The sequence below is a fragment of the Oryctolagus cuniculus genome, chromosome 18 (assembly GCF_964237555.1).
Source record: "Oryctolagus cuniculus chromosome 18, mOryCun1.1, whole genome shotgun sequence".
Lineage (NCBI taxonomy): Eukaryota > Metazoa > Chordata > Mammalia > Lagomorpha > Leporidae > Oryctolagus > Oryctolagus cuniculus.
The window spans coordinates 67,548,864-67,575,433 of record NC_091449.1 but is presented as its reverse complement, the minus strand read 5'-3'; the positions used below and the strand labels follow the sequence as shown (position 1 = coordinate 67,575,433).

At 65.2% G+C, this 26,570-nt stretch overlaps 1 long non-coding RNA gene across 5 annotated transcripts in view; it reads left to right on the top strand.

Annotated features, from left to right (window-relative positions):
- Positions 1–26,570, top strand: part of LOC138846376 (uncharacterized) — a 72,486-nt gene that overhangs the window by 33,885 nt on the left and 12,031 nt on the right. The gene's annotated exons all lie outside the window — the stretch shown is intronic.

Here is a 26,570-nt window from a genome sequence, read left to right as displayed (position 1 = left end):
GGCAGGTGAGAAAGCAGCCAGGGTGGCGGCAGGACTGGGGGTCGCCCCCCCCCCCCCCGCCCCGGGAGCCAGGACTCTCCCCTCCTGGAGCAACTGCAGGCCACGGAGCAAACTCCCAAGTGCGAGTGCGAGTGCGAGTGCGAGTGTGTGCGTATTCCAGCTCATCCTGGGGGGGGGGGGCAGACATAATGAGGAGGGTTGTGGAGTGAGTGGAACGTTCTCAGGACGCGTGGTATCGGAGCTGACCCCTGTTGGAGAGCGGCTGGAACGCATGTGTGTTCCTCGTGCCCGTGCACCGTGTGGCTTCCTGTACGACAGCCTCCTCGTGGCCCCCAGAACCGGGGAGGCTGGGGGGCCCCCGGTCATGGTGCGGGCTGTGAGGCCTTGCCTGATGGGCCTCCGGCTAAGCCAGGGGCTCCGGAGCCGGCTGCCGGCTCTCGGCACCAGCGGCGTCTGCGCTCGGTGCACGTGGCCTTCAGAAAGTGGCCCCTTCCCTCTGGGCTTTGGTTTCCACACTGCAGATGGGAGGTGAGAACAGCAGGAGCTGGGTCGGGGCCCCACACCCCGGGTGAGGTCGGGCAGTGGCCTGGGAGCCAGTGCGGCACCCCTGCCTCGGTTTCCCTACCCGAGGGCAGCAGCTGTGCGCAGATGGGCGTCTGAGGACCCTGACTTGTGGCTTGGGGCATCCTGTGACCGCACACGTCCTGGACAGGTTGGCCCACGGTACCCCTGGGCTGGGACCAGCTGGTGAGCACCTGGCCTCGGTGAGGGGCTCAGGGACACCCGTCCACCGAGGCCACCTCCCCAGGAGGGGGCAGAGGCTGAGGCACGGCCCAGGAGCCGTCCCAGCTGGCCGAGGGGGCAGGGGGAAGGTCGGCCGAAAGGCGAAAACGGCAGGATCCTCCCTGGGACGGGTGACGGCCCCGCGGGCCCTGAGTGCGCCGCAGCAGAGAATCCAAGCAGGGTGGGACATGACGTGGCCCGGCGCTCCACGAGCACCAGCCTGGGCGGGGCGGCCGGGCTGCACCCCTCCTGCAGCAGCCAAGACAGGGAGACCGGCGGGGAGACGGAGAGGAGGGTTTGCTTTGGCCCCCGCGCTGCGAACCTGTAGCCCTGCCACGCGGAGGGCACCCGCCGGGGGCCTGTAGCTGGTGGGTGTTTGTTCCAAGGGCTCGGGCCCTGCTGGGCGGGCTGCAGGGTATTCGGGGTACACTCCGGTCCCTTCCACGTCCACTGGGAACGGTGGACCAGGCTGTGGCCGTGGAGAGTAATTCTGTTCCCGAATAGCAAGTGGTGCTGGGAGAGTGACACGCTGAGCCCTGCGGGGTCCGCGCTGCCTGTGGCCGAGCTCCGACCGCCTGGTGAAGCCCTGCGGGGTCCGCACTGCCTGCGGCCGAGCTCCGACCGCCCGGTGAAGCCCTGCGGGGTCCGCGCTGCCTGCGGCCGAGCTCCGACCGCCCGGTGAAGCCCTGCGGGGTCCGCGCTGCCTGTGGCCGAGCTCCGACCGCCCGGTGAAGCCCTGCGGGGTCCGCACTGCCTGCGGCCGAGCTCCGACCGCCCGGTGAAGCCCTGCGGGGTCCGCACTGCCTGCGGCCGAGCTCCGACCCCCCGGTGAAGCCCTGCGGGGTCCGCACTGCCTGCGGCTGAGCTCCGACCGCCCGGTGAAGCCCTGCGGGGTCCGCACTGCCTGCGGCTGAGCTCCGACCGCCCGGTGAAGCCCTGCGGGTGTTGGGGAGCAGCTCCCTGCGACTCCTCCTCTCCATCGCTGCCTCCTTTCTGGCAGTTTTCTCGAGACGACATTCGTCCACGTGCAGTCCACCTGCTCGACAGGTGCAAGCTCAGGGCTCTGAGCGTATTCACAGCCCACGCAGGCGTCCAGGTCAGCTCCAGACGTGGCCGTCAGCACCCCACGCTCATGAGCAGTCACCCCCTTACCTGTCACTGATCTAAGCAGGGGCTCGGGCAGCGCATGGCGCAGCAGGTGAGACGCCGCCTACCTGGCAGGGCTGGTCCACGTCCAGCTTGTCGGTTGCTGACTCCAGCTTCCTGCCGACGGGCGTCCTGGGGCAGCAGCTGATGGCTGCAGTAGTTGGGAAAACCCCGCCTGGATCTGGTCAGGCCCGGCTGCTGAAGGCACTTGGGGAGTGAGCCAGCAGGTGGAAAACTCCCTCTCTCCTGCCTTCCAAATGCAGAGATGATAATTTGATTGATTGATTGATTTGACAGAGTTAGAGACAGAGAGAAAGGTCTTCCTTCCGTTGGTTTACCCCTCAATGGCCGCTGCGGCCAGCGCACGATGCACCGATCCGAAGCCAGGAGCCAGGTGCTTCTCCTGGTCTCCCATGGAGTGCAGGGCCCAAGCACTTGGGCCATCCTCCACTGCCTTCCCGGGACACAGCAGAGAGCTGGCCTGGAAGAGGAGCAACCGGAACTAGATCCCAGTGCCCATATGGGATGGTGGTGCGGCAGGCGGAGGATTGACCAAGTGAGCCACGGTGCCAGCCAGACAATAATTTTTTTAAATCCCATTTTATGCTGGAAGCGGCTATGCAGCTGTCGACTGACGCATGCTGATGACCTCTCGTCCACATCTCCACGTTGTTATCAGTGTGGAATTTCGGTTGTGAGAGGACGTGATGAAAGGAGCTCTCATAACCATATCTGAAAGTCGTGAGAGTTGAGGTGTGCTTGGGGGACGCGGTCAGCGCCTTCCGGCTCTTTCTCTATTGAGAAGCCAAACGCCGACTTTGCCTGGGCTGACCGAGGTGTGCGCTGAGCCCGCTCGTCCTGCTGCTGTGGGTGTCACTGTCCCAGCGCTGTCACATGCAAGGGGCACTCGGGGAGGGGAGCAGTCCCCGGTGCTGCCACCCCCACGGCACACAAGAGCGCCTGCGGACTCGGAGCCAGGGTACTCGCACACCCTGCCTGTGCTGTTTCTGTGGCTGCCGAGGGCCTCGCCCGTTGGCTCCTGGAAACCGCTCGGCCGAAGCTGACCGTCGGGCCCCGTGCTCAAGCCTCCCTGTGTCAGGGGCTTCCTCCGTTCTCCCCCTCGCTTTGTGTCCAGAGAGGCCCGCGGAACGTCCCCTGCCCGGGATAGACCTGAGGCTTCCTTGCGTCCTTGTGTGTGCCAGGCCTCCCCCATGGTGACGGCAGAGGTGAGAGGCGGTGCCCCCACCATGCCTGTGTAGACCCCGCCTGCAGCACGTGACCTCTGCAGCGTCCAGGGGGACTGGGATGGGCAGCCCCCCCCACAGAGGGGGACGCCACGCCTCCCCGGGGTCTCCTGAGAGGTGTTGCCCCCACCCCGGCGCTGGGCAGCCGGTGCCGTGCTGGCCCTGCGGTCCCGGCGTCAGGGGTGCCGCTGCCTGGGCGAGGGTGCGGGGGCGGCGCAGGAGCGGGAAGCCTGAGTCAGCGTCAGGAAGAGCAGTCCGCTGCCTGCGTTCCCAGCGCCCGGGCGTCCACGCCTCGGGGCTGGTGTTGTTTTTGATCCCGGGCCTGCCGTGGCCCTGGACGGTGATCAAAGCCCGAGCTGTTTTCCTGAAAGCTCTGGCACGGACCCGACCCCGGGGTTTCAGGAGCTGGGACTCAGCCCCCCCCACCCCGCGGCTCTCCCAGAGACCCCGCGCTCGGCTGGGCCCAGGGCTCGGAGTCAGACCACCAGGTGGATCTGAAGGGGCCACCTGCTGGCCGCGCGGGTGAGCAGGGGCAGCTTCCTCCTCTCCCTGGGACCTCAGCTTCCCGGATGTCAGGTGGACATGGGCACGACGGCCAAGGGAACACGATGTGGACGCCGCCACCAGGCACGGCTCCGGGTCTGGCGCAGACTTCACCATTCTTACCAAGCCCTCACCGAACCACCTTTCTGCCGGCCTCACGGGGGCCCCGTGCAGCCGTGGTGGGCGGTGCACAGCGTCCTTGAGTGGGCACCTGCTGATGTCCTGCTGAGTGCTGCCCAGAGCTGAAAGCGTGCTCAGGCCACACGGGGTCAGTGCCCCAGAGCCGCTGCCCGTGGGGTGGGATGGAGTGGAGAGGGCACCGGTTTCCCTGTCCCTGGGGAGAGGAATTGGAGTGAATTCCTGGGGTTCCCCAGGGGGTCCCGGTGCCCTGTGGCCCGTGGGGAGGGTCTTCCCTGAGTTCACCTCCAGCACGGCCCCTGGCACCAAGCCCCCGTCTTCTCCGTCTCAGGTTTAATGTTTACGGAATACCAGGCCACACCGTGCTTCTGTGGCGTCCACACGGGCTGGACAGAGTAGGAGTCAGTGCGCGGTCCAACGGGTTCCCTTTCTTTTGATAGGAGAGGTTGCACCTGACCAGTGCCAGAGAGCCTGTGTGGACACGCCCACTTATTTCTCACTGGAAGTGAGCACCGTGCGGAGCCCCGAGCAGGGTGGGGAGTGAGGCCGGCTGGGGCCCCAGACCCCCACCCCCTAGAGGACAGCAGAAATGGGAGCAGTGACCGCTCAGGTGGGTCCGGGCCCGGGGGCGTGTCTCACGGCTGAGGTTTGAGGGGCGTGGAAGAGACACAGACAGCGGCGCCCCCCCCCCCCCCCCGGGTGACAGCTGCCTGAGGTCCTGAAGGGGAAGTGCCAAAGAAGGAAAATGCCGGAACAGCGTCCAAGGGAGGACAAGGGAGGATCGGGCAGGGGGCCACTGAGAGACCCCTGCAGTTCGGGGTGCAGCAGGAGTCTTGGAACCAGGGCCGACATCGGGCAGGCGTGCCTGGTGGCCAGGCTCGGGGCGCAGGCCGGGGCAGTGCCGGGGAGGGGGGTGGTCCTGACCCGGCCCAGGCCCCCGCCCGTGCGAGCCCCTGGGCGGCCTCGCTTCGCCGCCACGGGCCGTCTCCCGCGTGAGCGCTCCCAGGCGCTCCACGTCTGCTCCTCATTTTCAAACTGCAAACAAAAACGCATTCATGCGCCGGGCCTGGCCCTAGCCTTCCATTATCCACTTAGACTCACGTTACAGAAGTAGCTCAGACAGCCGGGCCGGACGCCTCGGCCCCGTCCGCGCGCTGACAGCGGGGTCCTGTTTGGTTGTGTAGCTCGGCTCCGGGGCTCACCTCTTCACGCTGACGGTGCACACGCCCGTCATCTTGACACCAGCAGGCGTGGCGGGGTTTGTTTTTGCCTCGAGAAAATGATGGGGGAGCAGAGAGGATGAAAAGAATTTCCAGGAAGGCCCACGCCAAGCCCGGCCGCGCCTCTGCCGGCCCCAGCCTTCTTCCCGGCCCTTGGATTCCTTTGGTTTGAGGGAAGCAAAGTCCCTTTGCCTGTCCTGTGTCACTGCTCCGGGGCTGCCCCACAGGGAGTGGCCCGGCTGGAAGGTGGCTCCCTTGCCCAGGGGCGTCGTTTGCCCGCCTGAGGTTCCCCCCAAGACCCGGAGTCGTCACCCTCCCCCGGAGAGCCCTGTGCCCCTCTTTATAAAGTGCCCGGGAAGCTCTGACCAAGGCTGCAGGCACCCGTGGGGCATCCGTGGTGCTGGGGGGTGGGCAGGTGAGCACAGGAAGTGGGCTCTGCCTGGTCTCCACGGGCGCCCACCTCCGCTCCGGCCACTCCATTTTCTCGCTGTCTGCTCACTCTCTCAGTGTGCCTTTCACAAGGCAGACCCCTACCTCCCATGCCATGCCACAGCACGCCCATGTCACGCCACGTCATGCCACGCCACGCCCACACCATGCCACGCCCCTGCCACGCCACGCTCCGTCACGCCACGCCCATGCCATCCCCAGCAGTGTCACAGCACGCCCATGCCACGCCACGCCCATGCCACGCCATGCCCACGCCACGCCATGCCACGCCCATGCCATCCCCAGCAGTGTCACAGCACGCCCCTGCCACGCCACGCCCTGCCACGCCACGCCCTGCCACGCCACGCCCTGCCACGCCACGCCATGTCATGCCATCCCCAGCAGTGGCTGTTGCGGGGTCTGCAGGCAGCAAGCCAAGCCCCTCCCCGGGGTCCCGGCCCTGAGCCTGCGGCGGAGCAAGTGCACCCACAGTCCGTGGCAGGGGCCGCAGTGACTCCCTCTGCTTGAGTGACCTCACCTGGTCGGGAGTGACGGCAGAGCCTGCCTCCCACGCTGCCAGGGGCTGGAGTGTGCGCAGCTGGCGTGGCCGGGCTGCTGGAGCCCACACGTCACCCCCACCCCCTCCGTCAGCGTCTGCGGGTCTGCAGCACAAATGCTTCACGGTGAAGACCGTTCCCCGAGCTGTGGTGCTCCGTCGGGGCCGCGCGCAGGGTGAGAGCGTGTGGGCTGCGCGCCGGCCCGGTGCTGCTGTCCCTCACCCCTCGCCTCCACGTCAGTGGGGCCCTGAGGCCCACGCCCGGGCTGCAGGCCGTCGACGCCCGACCACGAGCTGGCTCTGCCCCGAGTTAACCCGGCCCCTGGGCCCGCTCTGCTCCCAGTGGCCTCACAGCCACACACGCGGGGGCCCTTCCGTGTTTCCTTTGGTGGGTGTGGACACACACACACATGCCACACAGCACACACCCCACAGTGCACACACACACGACACAGCACACACACACCCCACAGTGCACACACACACGACACACAGCACATACCCCACAGTGCACACACACACCCCACAGTGCACACACACACACGCCACACAGCACACACACCCCCCACAGTGCACACACACACGACACACAGCACACACACCCCACAGTGCACACACACACGACACACAGCACACACACACCCCACAGTGCACACACACACACGACACACAGCACACACACCCCACAGTGCACACACACACGGCACACACACACCCCACAGTGCACACACACATGACACACACACACACCCCACAGTGCACACACACACGACACACAGCACACACACACCCCACAGTGCACACAACATGCAGCACATGTGACACAGCACACAGAGCATACACATGTGCAACACAGTGCACACAAGCAACATCCATCATGTAGTCTACACAGCACACAGCACACCTGACACACACGTGACAGCACACACAGCAACACAACATGCACCTGTATAGCACACATGCAATGCCCATCACAGCACACATGACACATGTGGCACACATGGCACATATGTGACAGCACACAGGAACACAATATATACACGTATAGCACACAGTGCACACACGCAACACCCATCACAGCACACATGACACATGTGGCACACATGGCACGTGTGACATGCCAGTGCTGTGTACAGCATATACAACATAAACGTGCAACCCACTGAGCATACACAGTACATGTACACACACGCCAACCTCCTCCTGCTTTGTCCATTTGTGTGTGTGTGTGTATATAAAATATGTGACTTATTTATTTGAGAGGCAGTGTTAGAGAGAGAGAGAGGGAGAGAGGGATCTCTTCTGTCCGCTGGTTCACTCCCCAAATGGCCACAGCAGCCGAGGCTGCGCCAGTCCGGAGCCAGGAGCCTCCCCCGGGTCTCCCGCGTGGGTGCAGGGGCGTGAGTGCTTGGGCCGTCTCCGCTGCTTTCCCAGTACGTTAGGCGGGAGCTGATCAGAAGTGGAGCAGCCGGGGCTCATGTGGGGCCGGCCCTGAAGGAGCAGCTTCACCCGCCGTGCACCGCGCCGGCCCGAGACCCTCGCAGCCCGACTTCAGGTTGGCATGAAATGTACACGCGAACGCTTGTGTTCGTTGCGCTGTCCTGAAGTCCCGGAGCTGTTCCTTGGCATCTGGCCTCTGCCAGGTGGGTCGTGCGTCCGCTCCCCGGCCAGTCGTGGGGCCGCGTCCTTCACGTGCTGGGCCGCCGTGTTCTCACGGCCCTGGGTGGGGAGGGGCGGCCATGCCCGCCCTGCGGCCTGTATGGGAAGCAAATCAGCACTGGGTGGACACCCAGCGGCGCCCAGACGGGCCGGGGCGTGCGGCCGCCGCCTCCCGGCTCGGCCCTCAGCCGTCCCTCGCTGAGACCGCCCAGCTCTTTGCGGCACTGTCACGTGTCTGCGGCGGACATTCACGCGCGCGGCACCAGAGGCAGGCGTGGCGTCGGCCTTGTTCCCCCGAGCCAGTGTGTCGGCTGTGGCCTGGACTGCACGATGACCCTCACACCCTGACGTGGCCGTGCACACGTGGGAGCGTTTGGGCTGCTCCCGGCTTTTAGCCACAGTGACTAGGGCCACGGTGCACACGCATGTGCGTGTCTGGGTCTGAAAGGCGCCTTCAGTTTGGCTGAGTGCACACCCGGAAGCGGGGCCCCGCAGTGACGTCCTCTGCTCTCCCCCGTTTGCCCCAGCGGCTGCGCCTCGTCACGTTCCCACCCCTTACCCCGTGCTTATCTCGCGGGTCCAAGAGAGCCCTGGACCCACCCCTCTCTGTGCCGACAGACAGGCCGAGAACGCCCTGCCACCTGCCGCCCGCCGCCGTGGGGGACCCTGCTCCTGCCCTGCACAAGTTGGGGGAATGGCACTGGGCGGAGTTAACTGCTTGTTCTGGGCCTCAGTCGTAGTCTGTAATGTGGGAGATGGGAGCAGGGCCTGGCCCACGTGAGTGCCCCTGCGGCCTCTGTGGCCGGGAGCTGCAGTTCTTGGCAAAAGTCCAGCGTGGGCACAGAAAGGGCACCAGGCCCGGCGCCCGCCCCCAGGGGCCTGGAAACCCAGCCGGGGAGAAGGGCCACCAGGCTGGGCCCGCACACACGTGCTGCACCCGGGAACAACGTGAGACCGGACATGAGGAGGCTGAGCTTGGCAGGCTCGGTGGTGCGGCCAAAGCGAGCTCCCGGGAGGGCCGTGGAGCCTTCTCTTCCGCCGGGGGGCGTCAGTGTGGGCCACAGCCCCACCACAGGCCTTAAGCCCCTTTCCCTTCCCGACTCCCCACAAGGCGCTGCTCACAACCCACAGAGCAGACAGGCAGGCAGGGGCCGGCGTGGGGTGGGGGAGGGGAATCCCAACCAGTGGCTGCACCAGTGTTTCCCACCCAAGGCCCAGGCCGCTTGTCCCTGCGTGGTGACCGTCCCGGTGCCCAGAGCTGCGGGGGCTGCCTGGGAGGCCTGGCCCAGCTGGTGTTTGTTTTTGCCCTATTTCCATTGGCTTTGGATGGAAAAACACGGTTTCTGTTGTTGTGCGCATTTCAAAGCGACCGCGGCCGCTGCACTGTTTCAGATGCATTGATTTTTATCAGCGTTCAGCCTCGGCTGTTTGTGAGAAAGTGCTGGATCCCGGACGCGGATGCGGCGCGTCGGGGGCACCGCTGGTCAGCGGCCGGCCGTGCCCCGGCCCACACTGGAGCGGGCTTCTCCAGGGGCTGAGCGGGGAGTCAACCCCAACAGCAGGGTGTGGATGCCACCGGCCTCCAGGCTGCCGTCGGGCACTGAAGGGGAAGGGAGCTGCGGCCGGGGCGGGAGGGCCCGGGAAGCGGGCACGGCAGGAGAGGCCCTTGGAGTCAGATTTCTCTCAAAGATTGACTTGTGTGTTTGAAAGGCAGAGTTAGAGGAGGAGAGAGAGAGGAGAGAGAAAGATCCGCCATCTACTGGTTCACGTCCCAGATGGCCACAGTGACCAGAGGTGGCCAGGCCAAAGCCAGGAGCCAGGGACTTAATCCGGGTCTCCCACATGGACGACGGGGCCCAAGCACCCGGGCCATCTTCTGCTGCTTTCCCAGGCCACAGCAGGGAGCTGGGTCAGGAGCGGAGCAGCCGGGACTTGAAACATTACCCATTTGGGATGCCGGCGGCACAGGCAGTGGCTTAGCGCAGTACGCACAACGCCGGCCACTGGCCACTTAGCTTCCTGTTGAAGGATAAGGTGGCCGGGAAAGCGCCTGAATCCCAGGCCGAGGACTCTCTATAAAGTGAGCACAACCCCACCCTGGCACTAGAGGAAGGAGCCGGGGCGGTGGAGCAGGAGTGGCCATGGCCCCCAGATACCTGCGGCCTCCTTCCAGCCATGCCCCCCAAAGGCTGACCCTGCCCTGTCCCCAGCCACAGGTCAGTTGTGCAACCAGTGGAGCCAACACAGGCCGCTGTCGTGAGCTGCAGGGGGCGTCGTATTGCCAAAGGACCGGTCCTGTGGCGCTGGGCCGGAGCCACTTGTTCTGTGCCGCGTGAACCCAAACAGCCCCCGGGGTGCCCGGGCTGCAGGGCAGCTGTCCCCAGGCCTCGGCTGCTCTGACCTCCTCGCAGTCTCTTTGGGGGACGCGTGTACCTGTGTCGTCGGCCCAAGTCCGTGTGTGGGCCGCCCAGGGCGGGCTGGACGGTTTCCTGGGTGGCTGCACCATGTGACCCTCAGTGTTCGCCGTCCGTGGCTGCCTTGCTCTTCCCGCCACTCTTGCTGCGGTGACGGGGGGCTGGGCGTGGCTGTCATTGGCATTTCCCTGTGGCCATGCTCCGTGGCTGTTTGGCCGTCCCATCTGTCAATTAATCCACGGCTGACGTTGTACAAAAACGTGAGGAATCCGGGGAGAGGGCTCTCTCTGACCCGTTTCTCTTCCCCCCACCCCGCTGTCCCTGCCCTGGGAGGTCGGGGTCCATTTCCGCCTTCCTGCACACCAGGTGGTGCAACCGCGTGCCTCGCTCGTGCTTCCCTCTGGCTACACAGGAAGTAGCTCTCCTGGCAGCTGTCACCACCCAGGGGGTGTCCTGTCCACATGTGTTCACACCTCTCACGGGGCCACACCTCACACCACACCTCACACCACACCTCAGACCACACATCTCACACCTCACACCTCACCACACCTCACACCACACCACACCACACCACACCACACCTCACACCTCACACCTCAGACCACACCTCAGACCACACCTCACACCTCACACCACACCTCAGAAGACACCTCACGCCACACACCTCACAACACACCTCACCACACCTCGACCACAACTCTCAGCACACCACACACCTCACACCACACACCACACCACACCTCACACCACACACCACACCTCACACCACACCTCACACCTCACACACCTCACACCACACCTCACACCCCACACCACACCTCAACCACACCACATCATACACCTCACACCACACACCTCACCATACCTCACACCACACCTCACACCACACCTCACACCACACCTCACACCACACACCTCACCACACCTCACCACACCTCACACCTCACACCACACACCTCACCACACCTCATACCACACCTCACACCACACCTCACACCACACCACACCTCACACCTCAAACCACACATCACACCACACCTCACTCCTCACACCTCAAACCACACATCACACCACACCTCACTCCTCACACACCTTACACCACAACTCACACCTCACACCATACCTCACACCACACACCTAACCACACCTCACACCACACCTCACACCACACCACCACACACCTCACACCACACACCTCACTTCACACAACACCACACACCACACTTCATACCACACACCACACACCTCATACCACACACCACACCTCACACACCTCACACCTCACACCACACCTCACACCACACATCTCACCACACCTTACACCACACCACACCTCACACCACACCACACACCACAAACCTCACCACACCACACCACACCACACCTCACATCTCACACACCTCACACCTTACCTCACACCACACCTCACATCACACCACACCACACACCTCACCACACCTCACACCACATCTCACACCACACACCTCACACCACACACCTCACCGCACCTACACCACACCTCATACCACACCATACCTTACACCACACCTCATACACCTTACACCACACCTCACACTACAACTCAACCTCACACCACACCTCACACCACACCTCACACCTCACACCAAAACTCACAAAACACCACACACCTCACACCACACACCTCACAGCACACCTCACACCTCACACCTCACCTCTGCTCCCTCTGCACTCACCCACATTCATCCCCTGTCTCGCCTCTCACACCTCACCCTCCACACTGCGCATTCACACTCACACCACAAATTCCCCTCCCCTCACACTTCAGGCTCGCACGACACAGCCAGCCATGCTGTCTGTCCCCATGCTCTCTCTGTCCACGCCCCTGCCGCCCACGCGTGTCTTCCCACACCCCTGGCCAGGACAGGGAGACGGCAGGAGCAGGCACGAGACCCATCCCCGCTGGCAGCCTGCACGCACATGGCTCCGTCGCTGCCCGGGGCCCAGTTGGCTTCGTTGAAAATGCGTGCGGGGGTGGGAGGGGCTTGACCTGGCAGTTAGGGTTCCGCCAGGGCGCCCTGGGCCCCCGTGAGGCCTGGACTCGCTGTCCGCCTCCTGCTGGAGTAGACCCTGGGAGGCAGGCATGACGGCTCCAGGAGTGGGGGTGTGCCACCCACCCGGGGAACCTGGGCTGGGCTCCCGGCTCCTGGCTCCTGGCTCCGGGCTCCCGGCTCCTGGCTCCGGGCTCCTGGCTCCTGGCTCCCGGCTCCGGGCTCCCAGCTCCTGGCTCCTGGCTCCCGGCTCCTGGCTCCGGGCTCCGGGCTCCTGGCTCCTGGCTCCTGGCTCCGGGCTCCCGGCTTTGGCATCCGGGGAGTGAATCAGCAGTAGGAGCTCCTGCTCTGTCAGGCAGATTTTAAACAGTGTAATACAGGGGCCGGCGCCGTGGCTCACCTGGCTAATCTTCCGCCTGCAGCACCGGCATCCCATATGGGCACCGGGTTCTACTCCTGGCTGCTCTCCTTCCAGGCCAGCTCTCTGCTGTGGCCCGGGAGTGCAGTGGAGGATGGCCCACGTGCTTGGGCCCTGCACCCCATGGGAGACCAGGAGGAGGCACCGGCTCCTGACTTCGGATCAGCACAGCTCCGGGCGTGGCGGCCATTTAGGGGGTGAACCAATGGAAGGAAGACCTTTCTCTCTGTCTCTCTCACTGTCTGTCACTCTACCTGTCAAATAAATAAATAAAATCTTAAAAAAAAAAGTGTAATAAAAACAAAACCTGAGTGTCAACAGAATCTGAAGTCCTAGCTCTGTCCCTACCGCCCATCAATCAATCGATCAGTCAGTCAATCAATCAGCCCTGTGCCAGTTGACTCACGCTGCTGAGGGCACCCCGCTGGGAAGCGGCAGCAGGAGACTCAGCCCGGGACTGACCCCGCACTGGGCTTCTCCCCGGAAGGCGGAGCAGCTCCACACAGGGCGCCTCAAGGGCTCGCCCCGTGCTGACGCTGCCTGAGGGACGGCCACGGAGCAGCCACTGCGCGGCCGCTCTGCAGCCGGCCAGCAGGCCCCCACCGTCTCTGAGACGCAGGTCCCCTGGCCGGGCCTGCAGCTGCTGAGCCCAGCCAGGCTGGGCAGGGCAGAAACCCCAGTGGCCCGCCTGCCTCCCAGACTCGGCCACCTTGTTCCCACAGTCAGTCATTTCTGGCCACCAGACCTGACTCAGCCTTGTTGCTGTGCGCTTCGTGCAGGCCCCGGGCCCCAGGTCAGGCCTGGCCGGCGTTACCCGCTCCGGCCGGCTCTCGCAGCCCGGCCGGCCCTGCCTGGATGCAGAGCATTCCCCGTAAGCTGCGCTCCTCTCGCCCGCTGCAGTGGTTCTGGATTAACGTGGTGGCGTCCGTCTCAGGGTTTTGAAAGTGGGTGAGCGGCAGCTTCGGCGCCTGCTGTGACGGAGAACAAACTGGTGTAGGACCCTGTCCCGTGGACTCGAACCTCTCCCTTTCGTGGTGAGAGCCGGGAGGGGGAGGGGGAAGGGAGGGCAGGGGAGGGGCTGTGTCTGCCCCCATCTCGCCCACACCTCAGACCTCGGGCTGGAGGGAGGGACGCGGGCACGTGCCTTCCCTCCAAGGGACAACCTGGGAGCCGGCTCACGTTTGCTCACTTCCTGTTGGCCAGAAGCTCAACATGGAGCCACACCTACCTGGGACCCTAAGTCTTCAGTGAGGATGGAGGCCGGGCTGGAGAAGGACAGCCACGTTCTGGCCACGGCCTGCCACTTCAGAGGGAACATGGCGAGGGAGGAGCCAGCCGTCCCTGGCGCGGTCAGGACGGGCCATCCGCCCAGACATGCGGGGCGCTGAGTCTCTCCTGCAGCCAGGGCTGCATCTCCACGGTTCATCTGTGGCCTCTCCCCTGCACAGGTGGAGTCAGGGGGAGCCCATATGACCAGTTTGGGAGGTGGTCTCAGGAGGTGTGGGCAGTGGGAAAGGGGGAGCCAGTGCAGGGTGTGGGGTCGACCAGATGGCTGCTGTGAGCGGCAGGGCAGCTCCCTGTGGGGTGCTGCTCAGGTTCCTGCCCCAGCGGCAGAGGCTGGGTATGTATCCGTAGCTGTGTGCTGTCACCAAGATGGGGAAACCTGGGCACCCCGACCTGTGGGTGGGTGGGGGTCTCCTCAGGGTGTCATTCACACAGGGTGAGAGGCCACCCTACAGCAGTGAACGGATTGCACCTCCAAGGACCCCATTTCAAACAAGGCCACGTGCTGAGGTCCAGGCGGTTACGGTGTCCAACAGTGGATCTGGCGGGGAACAGAACTGGGCTCAGCCCAGGGTGGGAGAGGAGGGCAGGGGCGGCTGTGCTGCCCGTGGGGTAACTGAGGCCAGGGCAGCGCATCCTCGGGTCGGCTTCACCGCAGGCACAGACCCTGCCGTGCAGACGGCGTGGAAGGCGCCAGCCGGCGTGGCTCTCCTCTGCTTACCGTGCGGCTGGGGGAGGGGAGACTCCATCACCTTCCCGGCTGTTAGGGCTCCAGCTGGCTCTGCCAGGGTAGTCCTCGAGGGTCTTACTGAGCAAGGTGGAAAAGAGGTGGGAGGGGCGGCTGGTTCAGATCCAGACAGCGTGGGGGCTGTCCCGGGCCTGGTCCACACCCCAGGACGGGGAACGGGAGCCTCCGACGGCCAGCGTGAACTGGGAGTGAGAGCCGTGGGCAGGCTGTCTGCGTAGGAGTCCCTGGGCTCGTCCTCACGGTGGAGAGAATAAGCCATTTACAACGCGTGAGCCGTCTAGACTTGTTATCTGGCCCCTGATTCCTGAGGGCCCGGAGCGGGCAGCGGCAGGGCTGCCGAGATAGCAAGGGGGTGAAGTCATTGGCGTAAATCCTGCAGCAGGAAGTCCATTCCGGGGACGATGGATGGCTTGGGGCCGGTGCCCGCCCGGGCCAGATAACGCGTCTAGACTCCGCCGCTTCCCCCCCTTCCTTCAGTGTGCTGCTCGCCGCCCCCGCCTTCCTGCTGCCCCGCCCCGGGCACTCTCCCGGTGCCGGTCCCTCCACCGGGCGTGGGTGCGCCTCCGGGCCTCTGTCTCTCTGTCATCTCAGCCTTCAGTGGGGAGGGGGAAGTGACGTCCAGAGGTCACTGGAAGGCCAGTGGTGGGACCGCGGGGACACGAGTTGATGTCAGACAGACACAGAAACTCCCACAAGCCCCAGGGGAGAGAAAGGTGCGGGCGAGCCTTATCTGAGCCGGCCCCGGGAGCCCTGGGAGCTGCCGAAGGAACGCGGCCGGAAGGAGGGGCCGCCCGCCTCGCCGTGTGCAGGTTGGCCGGCCTCGGATCCCGGAGTGAGGGTTGGGTGAAAGGTCAAAAGGCCGCTGGGCTGAGCCCCTGCCTCCGGGCAGGATTTCTCTGGCAGAGAGAACGGTGTGTCCCAGGACGGCTGTGGGAAGCGGGGACGAGCGCGCAGCCGGGAGCCCGGGGTGGGGGTGGGGGTGGGGGTGGGGGTGGGGTGGAGCCGTGTCTGTCCCTGCCAGCCGCTTCCCTGAAATACATTTGAGAAGCAGAGATGGAGAAACAGAGAGAGGGAGCGAGCACGCTTCTGTGAGCCGGCTCCATCCCCGCACACCCCAGTGGCTGGGGCGGGGCAGGGCAGGGCAGGGCAGGGCAGGGCCGCCCCCAGCTGGGAGCTGCATCCAGGTCGCCCCTGTGGGTAGCGGGGACCCATCTGCCTGAGCCGTCCCTGCTGGCTCCCGCGGTCTTGGTTCCGTCTGATGAGGAACCCGGGTGTCAGCTTCCAAGCCAGGCACCACAGCCCCCGCCAGCTGTCCTGAGTCCCTGAGCCTCACCAGCTCCGTTGCCACCGTGGCCACCACCATGACCACGGCAACGACAGTGACAAAAACCAAAGTGAAAATGTCCCAAACACCTGGTGTGCACCGGTCGGTGCGGACTGGCTAGACGCACACTGTTTAATGCTGCTCAGCCCTGGGGTCCCACAAGGTGGACTGGGCATGCTCCTGCAGGAGCCCGGCCATCCTAGAGTCCCAGGCGGGAGCCGGCCTGGTCTCCGTCACGGCCTCCCCTCCCCGAGCCGTTGCCTGCCGCTGGCGAGGGACTTCCTCCAAGAAGCTTAAACACCTTCTCCCAGGGGCTCTGAGTCCGACGCTCCCACGGACGGGGCGGGGGCCCGGGTTATCTGTGGGTGGGTGGTGGGGCAGCCCCGGCCCCTCCTCCTCCGTGGCATCTGCTGAAGCCATTAGGGACTCCCCGCCCTTCTTAGCGCCTGGCTCGGGTTTCTGACCTCTGAGCTGCCCCAAATGCATGCAGGCCCCGGGCTGAAGGGACTTTTCATGGCTGCAGTGAGGCGGGGCGGGGGCCGGGGCGGCATTTGTCCTCGGAGTGCCCCGGGGTTCAGAGGCTATGCCGGCAAATGGCAACACGTGTGCCAGATGGGAGGCCCTGGGAGCAAAAGCGGAACAGCCGCCCGGGGTGCTGGCAGGCCTGTGACCCGGTTCCCTGCCCCGCCCCCCACACCAGGAGGCGGCTGGGTGCCCGGGACGGGGCCTCTGTGTTCACAGCTGTAAAATGGGGCTGCTCTGGGCACCACGAGCTGGTCCCCCACCCCCGCCCGAGAGCTTTGCCAGTGGCCGCGTGGTTCATCCTCACACGGCACAGAGGGAGGAGAAGCTTGGCCAGTGGCAGAGGCTGGACCCAGACACTGCCATCCCCCGCTCTGCAGCCGCGTGCCAGCCACCACCCACCTTCACGTGTCCCCCGCCGGGCGCCCACAGCCGTGAACTCTGCCTCACTGCCTGCGGTGGCCTCAGCTCCCCGTCCCTGCCCCCCAGGAACCCAGAGCGGGGTCCTTTCCCAGGGTGGCCAAGGCTGGAACAGGCCCTCTGGGCAGTGCCCAGCGGCCTGCGTGGTGGTTCTGCTTCCTCCTCCTCCTCCAGCCACCCTGGGCTCGTGTCTTCTCACGGCCAGGAATCCTGTGCCAGCCAGGACGCGGTGATGGCTGGTGGCTTATCAAGGCCAAGGCCCCAGCGCTGCTCTGAAGAGAGGATGGGGGGCTGCACCCCCAGCCCGTCCCCTCCAGGGGAGGCCACGTCTCCTCGGGGCAGAGGCACCTTTGCTCCACGCCCTGCAGGGACAGCCGCCAGCACTTCGCTCTTGTTGGTGTTGAGCCCTTCTTTAGAAAACAGTATTTGAGAGCCAGAGACAGAGTCCCCACCTGCTAGCTCACTCCCCAAATGCCCACAGTGGGCAAGACTGGGCTGGACCAAAAATGGGAGCTGAGAACTCAGTCCCGGCCCCCCAGGTGCGTGGCCGGGACCCAGCAGTCGGAGCTGCAGTCGGGTGGAGCTGGACCCCGAACCCAGCGCTCCAGCAGAGGCTGCTGCTGGCCCCGGGCGCCCGGCTCACAGGCTGCGGCCTCCAACCCCCGGGCATAGCTCCCTGTGAGCAGAGCCGTCCCCCGGTTCCCAGCTTGAAGGCTGGCAGCCCACCGGAGCTCTGGCAGAGGGGCTGGCGTGGTGACAGCGCCTGTGATGCCCTGGGGGCTTGGGGGGCTGCCAGCTGGATGCCGCTTCTCTGTGCCCCTGAGTGGAAGCTGGGTGCCCAGCCGGCGGCTCCCGCTGCGCGTCCCCCCGCCCAGGGCACGTCGTGGGGTGTGCCCGAGGGTGGCTGCGCTGGTTTTGCATGTGCCGTTATTTTAGTAGCCTCCATTGCTGGTCGTTTAGAGGGGAGAGGGGAGCCCCAAATCACAGACTCACTGCACATCACAGCAGGAAGCCCTGGCCATGGCGACAGCTTCCCGCGGCACCTGAACCCTCCGCGACCAAGGCCATGTGGTCCAAGTGGCCTCCTTGGACTCCCCTGGCCAGTGAGTGGGGCATCGAGCCGGCTTCCCCCGTGCCCCGGAAGCTCAACCCAATGCTGTCTGTGTTGTGTTCTAGCCTCCCTCATGAGCGGCGTGCTCGGCCCAGGCCGAGACAGCCGTGCAAGGTCCTCTCCTCCCTCCCGAATCCGGCTCGAGGCCCCACGAGACAGAGCCCTGCAGGAGGGAGCTGCCCGGCGGGTCAGGAGCAGTGGAGCTGGCCCCTGCCGCAGTCCTCCCGTGCCCAGCGCCTGGCACGCTGGTTCAGACGCCGTGGGTCGCCCACAGCCCACACTGCAGGATTACAACCTCCAGCTCCACTTCCGGCTCCAGCTTCCTGCTCATGGGCGGTCCGGGAAGCAGCAGGTGATGGCTCAAGTACACGGGTCCTGCCACTCACCTGGGAGACCCGGATGGAGTCCCAGGCTCTGGCTGCTGCGGGCACTGGAGGAGGGAGCTGGCTGGCTTGCTGGCTGGCTTTCTCTCTCTGCCCTTTAAAAAAATGTACACACTCCGCCCCCCGAGCATGGGCCATGGTTTGCCGGAGTTGACTTTTGATGTTTCGGTGGCAGGGGGCACAGGGAGTGACAAGCCGAGAGGTGCAGTGACGACCCCGGGCTGGATCTTCTCCATGTGGGGCTGGGTGAGGAGACCCTCCCCGACCTGTGGGAGCTGGCCATTCAGTTCCACTGCAGCAGGTGAGCCATGGAGTCTTGACCAAATGCAACGTCCCTGCAAAGAAGAGGCACCTAAGACACGTCACCTCCAAGAAGTTGGAAGTCCAGAAATTACGCGGCTGCTTCCACACCAGCCACCTGCCCGGAGATCCTGCCAGAGGGGCTTTTACCCTCCCATTCCAGGGCCGACGTGAGCAGCATCCATAACTGAACCTACAGCCCACAACGTAGGCATCATGTGTGACCACCCCACAGCTGGGACGTGGCGTCCACGTGACCACCCCACAGCCCAGGACGTGGTGTCCACATGACCACCCCACAGCTGGGACACGGGCTTCCACATGTCCACCCACAGCCCAGGACGTGGCGTCCACGTGACCACCCCACAGCCCAGGACGTGGTGTCCACATGTCCACCCCACAGCTGGGACACGGGCTTCCACATGTCCACCCCACAGCCCAGGACACGGCGTCCACGTGACCACCCCACAGCTGGGACATGGGCTTCCACGTGTCCACCCCACAGCCCAGGACATGGTGTCCACATGACCACCCCACAGCTGGGACATGGCGTCCACGTGACCACCCCACAGCTGGGACATGGCGTCCACGTGACCACCCCACAGCTGGGACGTGGTGTCCATGTGACCACTCCACATCCCAGGATGTGGTGTCCACATGACCACCCCACAGCTGGGACACGGGCTTCCACATGACCACCCACAGCCCAGGACACGGCGTCCACATGACCACCCCACAGCTGGGACACGGCATCCACGTGACCACCCCACAGCTGGGACACGGCGTCCACGTGACCACCCCACAGCGGGGGTCCCATCCTGGGGCGGCGCCCGCTTCCTCCCCCTGAGCTGCGTCCGCAGGCACCCTGACAACAGAGGGAACCTGCCTGGTAGCCACAGGATAGCATCAGACCTGCCAGATTGCCACCCCCACCCCCCCCCCCCGCCGCCTGGTGACCCCTGGACTTGTTCTTGGGGGGCTCCATCTTGTCTCTGCACAAGGCCAAGGGCCCCTCAGCCCCCATCATCGCCCACCCCACCTGCTTCCCTCGCTCGCATCCACCCCTCCACCTGCCGGCCAGGAGCACCCTGGAGTCAGCCGGTCTTGTCCCTTGTCAGAGGTGGACTTAGCCCGGGAGAGCCCTGGAGGGCAAGATGGCGCCCTGGTGGGAGAGGCACAGGGCGCCCTGGAGGGAGGTGGCTCTAAGGCTCCCCTCCACGTGACGGGAGCTGGGCTCCAGGAGCCCCGCCGGGAAGGTGGACCCGATGGCCCTCATTACACTCTCGCAGCGTAACTCCCGTGCGTGGGGCCCAGAGGTGGCCGCCTCCTGGTGCGGACAGGGGAGGGCTCCTGCTGCTGGCTCTGGGGGGGCAGCCGGGGCGGGTAAGGTTTCCTCGTGCACTCCCCCCGCCCCGCGGCTCCCAGGCCATCCATCAGCCCATGGCTCACCTGTGAAACCCAAGGCTGGGAGCCGGGGCGCGATTCCGTTACACAATCCAGATTTGTCAAAAGGTGACAGCCTGCCGGGCTGTGTGACGGGCATGGCGCCAAGCCCTCTGCAGCCCTGTCTGTCCCCCGGGCCGGCAGCATTTTACAGCCACAGACACCGCCCCATCTGCTCCGGAGCTGGTGGCGTTGGGGACAGGGAGGACCCGGGCTGGCCCCGCAGGCCAGGTTGTCACTTCAGCACCCGAGAGCCCCGCCCTCCCCTACCCCACCCCCACCTGGAGCGGGCGAAACCCAGGCCAGGCTCTGGCCGTGCCGTCAGTCACCGGCTCCCAGCCCGCCCCCGCCTCTCATCATGGCAGCAGCCAGTGAGGGTGTCAGGGGAGGGGGGCTTCTCCTCATGAACGACCCACCGGCGTCTCCGCAGAGGCGCCCAACCCCCAGGAAAGGAAGACGGGATTTGGGGACCATTTGGGACCTCTTACTACAGGAGGTGAGCACACCCCCCCACAGGCTGCGCGGGGGCGGCTGCCCAGCAGGTGGGGAGAGAGCCTGGGCGGGCCTCCCAGGAGGGAAGCTGCAACGCTGAGCAGAAGCCCTGACACGGGTGGGCCTGACCGCTGACGCACACCCCCCCGCCATGCATCCATCCAGTGCTCACCCCCCACATCCATCCAGTGCTCACCCCCACGCGTCCATCCAGTGCTCACCCCCCACGTCCATCCAGTGCTCACCCCCCACGTGTTCATCCAGTGCCCACCCCCCCACGTGTCCATCCAGTGCTCACCCCCCACATCCATCCAGTGCTCACCCCCCCACGCGTCCATCCAGTGCTCACCCCCGCCATGCGTCCATCCAGTGCTCACCCCCCATGTGTCCATCCAGTGCTCACCCCCCCACGCATCCATCTAGTGCTCACCCCCCCACATGTCCATCCAGTGCTCACCCCCCCACATCCATCCAGTGCTCACCCCCCCACATCCATCCAGTGCTCACCCCCCCACGCATCCATCCAGTGCTCACCCCCCACGCGTCCATCCAGTGCTCACCCCCCACGCGTCCATTCAGTGCCCACCCCCCCGCGCGTCCATCCAGTGCTCACCCCCCACACATCCATCCAGTGCTCACCCCCCATGCGTCCATCCAGTGCTCGCCCCCCCACGAGTCCATCCAGTGCTCACCCCCCACGTCCATCCAGTGCTCACCCCCCCCCACATCCATCCAGTGCTCACCCCGCCGCGCATCCATCGGCCGGGCGTCCATCCATCTGTCCTGGTGCAGGGCGTCAGAGCCCCTGCGTGACAATTCGATGGCATGCGTCCTCTGGGCTCTCTGTGGACTCTGTGGGCTCCCCGAGGGTTTCAGCCTGAGGCTGGTGCTGGGCTGGGGAAGCCAGAGACGCTCAGAGAAGGAGGGCAGGGGCTTCTCCAGTCCTGGCCAGAGGACACCTCCGGCCGTGCACAGAGCCTGGATGGGGCCAGGTGTGGGCTGGGGGAGGGGCTCTGTGCTGCCTGTCTTGCTGATGATGCTGGAGCCCACCAGTGCTAAACCCACCTTCCCAAACGGACTCAGCCTGGCCTGCTGGTGGCCAGCTCCGTCTCGATGGCCTCGGTCCCATTGCCACATCGATGACTTGGGTTCTTTTTTAAGATTTACTTATGTATTTGGAAGTCAGAGCTAGAGGGAGAGACAGATCTTCCATCTGCTGGTTCACTCCCCAGATGGCCGGCAGGGGTCCAAGCCCTTGGACCATCCTCTGCTGCTTTTCCCAGGCCATTAGCAGGGAGCTGGATTGGAAGTGGAACAGGCGGGACTCGAACTTGTATCCACGTGGGATGCTGGCAGCTGCTTTACCCGCTGCGGCACGGTGGCGGCCCCTGTACCTTGGGTTCCTAAAGTGCCGCCTCCCGGGGCCCCAGGCTCCGTGACAGCCATGCGGCAGGCACCTGATGTCTGCTCCTGCTGGCTCCCCCTGGTTGTAAGCCCAGGACACCCAGGAGCCTGGCTGACCCCTGTTCTGGCATTCCACAGCCAAGCAGCCCGGGACCTGTCAGCCAACCCCTGTGAGCAGAGCGAGGAGGGCTCACGGTGGCCACGTCACAGTCCTGGGGCTGGATGGGGCGTCCCAGGGGACACACAGCACCGTGTGTCTGGGGCACGCAGCAGGAGCCCAGCAGGGTTCCCGTCATCCTGCCCCCTCCCCAAGTCGCCCCTGGAAAACAGCTCCCGGGTGCCAAGTGCCCAGGGAGGCCCAGGCCGGCAGCCAGGCTGGGACCTGCGGATTCTCCTGGCATTCCAGGCCCCGGTGGGCCCGCTTGCCCCCGGCTGGGGCACGTGGCCAGATTGGCGGCCGAGCGGCTAGGTAGGTGGGGGTTCTGAGGGGGCGACACTGCTGTTTGCTGGCCGGGCCTGGCCTGGTGTTTTTATGTGCGTGCGAGAGACCAGGCCAAGCCGGGCCAGCAGGCGAGCAGCTGGGCGCTGCTGCTGGCAGGTGTTCAAAGAGCTGAGTTGCCCGTGACCGGGGCAGAAACTGAACAGGGTGCTGGGATGGCCCTGTCTGAATGGGGGACTCTTCACCAGGCCCCCAAGCCCCAGGGCGCCAGGTGGGGTCAGCGCCCCGCCAGCACCTCCAGGATGGAAAGGCACGGGTGATCGTGGCTTACCCGTGCTGGGCGGTGCCCGTGAGCCTGCCCCTACTGCACCCACTTCCTGGGTTCTTCGAGTGCTGCCACCCCACACGGGATGAGGGCGGCGAGAGCTAGCACGGCCGTGGGCAGGCAGCTCTGTCCCGGCCGGCTGCCTCGGGAGTCCTTGCTAGGGGGCTGCAGCCAAGCTGCCCCTGAGGAGGGGGTTCCGGTCCCCGGCTTGCCAGAGGTGGGACGATCAGTCCCTGGTAAGAGTTCAGAGCGAGTCCCCCAGGACACAGAGAACCTCGGCGAGCGTGGGGCCCGAGTGAGATGTTGCGAGAACATGGCGCTGCTCTCCTGCCGAGTGAACTCTGCATCCCGAAGCCGGGCTGGCCCCTGGCGCCGACGCCAACCTCCTGTCCCCGCAGAAAACCACCCGGAAGCCAAAGCTTTCAGGCCGACACACGTTCAGAGACAATGCCGCGTGTGGCGGGCGCGGGCTCTGCTCTGTGGGTCCCGGCACACTATCAGGTCTGGCCCTCAGCAAGCGTCCATCTCCCTCTCTGGGCCGACAGCCGAGCGGCGGGGAGCCCGGTGGCCCTGTGAGCCACAGCGGCACCCAGGTGAAGCACCGAGCACACAGGTGGCCCCTTAGACGGCCGCCAAGCCACACACAGTTGGCCGATTGCGGATGGCCGTCGCGGTGCCGAGCAGGGGCTGGACTTCACATCGGTCGTTCTGGGAATGCTGTGGACACCGAGTTGGCTGCTTCTCCCCCGTGCCCCTGTCGTGGTGACCACAGATGACGTCATGTTTATGAACACACATGACAGCACCCCACTGCACGGCACAGCCTCGGCAGCAGTAACGGGGACTCGGCTCCATGCGCTCGGTGCCAGGTGCTTAACACACATTTGTGGAAAGACCGCATAACGGGGTGAGTGGGCGTGAGTGCCCGAGGGCGCCCCCGGGAGAGCCGGCGTTGTCCAGCTCTGTCTTCGCACGCGGAAGGGCGGGCAGAGGCGGCCTAACGGGGGCACGGTGGGTGCCGCACGGGGTCCCTCGGGGGACGTGCTCGGCGCATTCCTTGGTGGCTTTCGGGAGCGCCCGCTGGGTTGAACACCGATGGCCGCGGCGCCGGGCCATTGAGGAGCCCGGAGCGGGGGCGGGGCGGGAAGAGTGAACCCGAGACTCAGGAATGCGCTTTGTTAATTGTCACCCACAAATCAAGGCTGGGGTTGCAACGCGATGTGCGGCCCTGACTGTGGCAGTTTCCGTAGGAGCCCAAGACGGATGAGGGACCCCAGGCATGTGCCTCACGGCTCCGTGTGAACCCACCCCAGTGGGCTGGGGTCAGACTCTGGACAGTGGATTGGCTCATTAAACAAATGACCTAATTTAGCACTCGAGACACCCGAAATTTACTATACTAATTTGTCAAGTCATTCAGAACAACCCCGCCGCCAGTGGAGTCCCACAGGCTTCAGCCGGCGGCGGGAGGTCAAGCCGCCGCAGCAGTGAGCACGGGTGACGTTTATGGGCCAGCGTAAATCTCCCGAGTCTAGGACTTTCCATTTTTAACGCCTCTCAAGGAGGAAGCAGGAAGTAGGGAACAGGAAGTGGGGCGGCCCTGCGGGGACCGATAAGCACCAAGGGCCCACGTCCGCGGTGGGTGACCCCGCGCAGGGATTGTCCCCCGCACTGGCCATCAGCAGGGACCCAACACGGACGAGCACTTGTCAGGGCGGTCAGGGGTCGCCCGGCAGCAGGAGCTAGCCACCGGATGGAGAGACCGGAGAAAGTGTGGCCGTCTTCCTTCCCCGCGATTCCTCGGATCAGAACCTCAGCGTGGGCGTGTCCTTTAGAAGAGAGGTCGACGCCGGTGACCTCGCCGCAGAGCCCTGTGGCCCACCCCCCGCCGAGAGACGGGGCAGGCCCGAGCTGGGGGGCCCCCGCGGAGGGTGGGGACAGCTGTCTGTCTGCGTGGCCAGGGCTGCCAGGCGTCGAGCCTGCGGCCCCATCTGGTTCTCACATCAAGCTCAGCCGTGCCCCGAGGAGCAAGCCCAAACTCACCAGGGACGCTCGGGGAGCTCGGAACGAGCGTGTTTATATTGTATTTGCATTAATGCTTCCTAGAGTTTATTTCCAAAGTGAGGGAAGAACAATGCGTGGTAGGCTATTAAACCCAAATATAATCAGCTGGAAGAGAGGGGCACGCTCCCAAGAATGTTTTCCTGCGGCTTTGAAGGGTCCACTTGAGCGGGGGCGGGGCGGGGCGGTTCCAGCGCTCCCAGGGCTGCCTGCCCCGCGGCCACCGCGCCTTGTCATATGGAATGGATTAGGCCGAGCTCTCACACTGTCAACTTGGGTGTTCCCTGCGCGGGCTGTTTTTGCTGGGGTCTTGGTTTTGCTTTTTATAACGGCAGGAAGTGCCCCCTCGGCCCACATGTGAAACCGTGTGGGAACGGTGGGGAGGGGCGGGGGGCTGGAGCCGAGGGCCAGCGGGCCGGGGGCCGAGACGGCCGCCCTGCAGCCGGTGGCCCCCGGGGCTGGGAGCCGGGGAGGCAGAGATGCGCCGGCCAATTTAACTTTATGGGGAGCCGGGCGCTTCCTTGATGGAGCCGGCCTGTCCCTGACGGGGCTGCCCGCGTTCCCCGCGGCTGCAGAGCGTCGGGGGGAGCCCGCTGAAGCGTGAGGGATCGCAGCTGCCGTTTAATTTGCGCCGAGCTTCCTGCTGGCCTCGCCAGGCGCGTACAGGAAGTGGGCGGTGAATGTTAATAGGTCATACCTAACCAGACAATTAGCAGGTGCTGTCACTTAGAAAATCCCAAGCTGTGGCCGTGCATATCCAGAGCGGAACCCAGGCCCCTGTCCCGCATTTTCATTCTGCGGGGCGGCCGAGCGTGGGCCCGTGGGCTGGGCCCCCCTGGGAGCGGAACCCTCGCGGCTCCAGCCGTCTTGGCGGTGGGACCCGGGGCGGCATCTGCGCTTCCGGCTCCTTGCGCCCTGGGGTGTTGCCCCGCGGGCTTCTGAGCCTGGTCACAGACGTGGGTGCCAGAAGCCCGGGCCGAGGGGGCCTGCGAGGCGGGAGAGGCTGAGGACAGCCTCGCTCACCTGTTCTCCCAGCTCGTGGCCGGGCCAGATGGAAGACAACCCAGGCTCTGCCTTGGCGTGTGCGACCTCTCTGGAGGGGCCGGGAGCCCATCGAGTTTGGAGCAGAGCAAGGGGGTACCGGGCAGTGGGGGAGGGGTTTATCCTCAGGGCTCCCAGGGGCACCGCCCTTCCCCTGTAATCCAAGGAGATCAGGGGTCATTCAGTCCCATTTTAAAGAGGGACACTGAGGCACCAACAGGCTTGGGCTCGCACGGGGTCACGGAGCTCTGTGGAAGGGACTGGGATCTGACCCGGCAGGTCTGGCTGCAGAGACTTGCCGAGAGCCTACGCCGGCACGCACTGGCCCGGCGGGGCCTCCTGCTCTCCCTCTGAGCCTGTGCGGTGGGATTCTCCGCACAGAAGCTCGGCAGCTGCACTGTAGCTGCGCCGACCTGCACCTGATGGCCTCCCAGCTGCTGCGAATGCGCCGCGCGGGTGGCCTCGAGTTACCAGGTCTCCTCGCCGGCCGCGAAGACCCATTGCTCTGTTTGTAAACCACGCGGGGTCGCGTATCCTCGTGTGCGTCTCCGACAGTCTCGGTGCTCCCCGGTGGGAAGGAAGGGAGCCTACAGCCCCCAAGTTCTCGAGCCAGTGGGAGGATGGGGGCGCAGGGAAGGGGGAACGAGGGGGCCGGGACTCAGGCCCGGCAGGCGGGGAACTCAGGTTGGG